Genomic DNA, 827 nt, shown 5'->3' with positions numbered 1-827 from the left:
ACACACACACACACACACACACACACACACACACACACACACACACAGAGCGCGAGTGGAATCCCCCAGAGGGGAGCTTCGGCACAGCGCTCCTGAATCGCTCTCCAGCAGGCAAACAGAGTGTTGGCAGGGAGCGGGAACCAGTTGGAGCGCTGTCCCCTCCACCCCACCCCTTTCTCTCGCACTTTTTTCCTTTGCTCACTTCTTTTCTCTTGATCCCTCTTTCCACTTCTTCCCCCTCCTTTTCCTCATTGTCTCTCCTTCCTCCACGGCTCAGCAGTCCTCTGTTCACTCCTATCACTACTACCACCCCCCCTCACACACACACACACACACACACACACATACTTACTTCACACTTCTACTTCCAACCCCCTACACCCCCACCCTTTCATCTCGTGTTACTATCAGCTGCAGCCCAGAGGACGGCCCCGGCAGATTTCATCCACAGATCCATTAATCTGTCATCTGTTGGGGGTGTTGCCTCTCACTTTCTCCTGTTCTTCCGCCCTCTTCGGCCCTCTTCTCATCCCTCCGTCGTCAGCCTGTTCTCTCTCCGACTCCGTTGCCTGCCTGTCCCCTTCCTCCCGTCCACCCTGTGCCGAGAGAGAGTGAGATAAATACTTGGACTAGACGGCAGGCTAGAATTAGCATAGAAATGGAAGTTTGGAGTCATTCCCCAGGTTCAGATGAGCAGCTTTCCTCCCCTCGGCACAGGACTGTTAGCAGGACGGAGTATGTGAGTGTGAACATATGAGTCTTGCGCGCGTGTGTGTGTGTCACACACACACACACACACACACACACACACACACACACACACACAC

The 827-nt window shown here is 54.2% G+C and overlaps 1 protein-coding gene across 2 annotated transcripts in view; it reads left to right on the top strand.

The window, feature by feature from the left end:
- The window catches only part of bcor (BCL6 corepressor), a 32,641-nt gene that overhangs the window by 26,704 nt on the left and 5,110 nt on the right, over positions 1 to 827 (top strand). The window lies entirely within an intron of this gene.

The sequence above is a fragment of the Anarrhichthys ocellatus genome, unplaced genomic scaffold (assembly GCF_004355925.1).
Source record: "Anarrhichthys ocellatus isolate YVR2014 unplaced genomic scaffold, GSC_Weel_1.0 scaffold51, whole genome shotgun sequence".
NCBI classification, from domain to species: domain Eukaryota; kingdom Metazoa; phylum Chordata; class Actinopteri; order Perciformes; family Anarhichadidae; genus Anarrhichthys; species Anarrhichthys ocellatus.
Note: the sequence above shows the minus strand (reverse complement) of the source record. Positions and strands in the feature narration are given on the sequence as shown.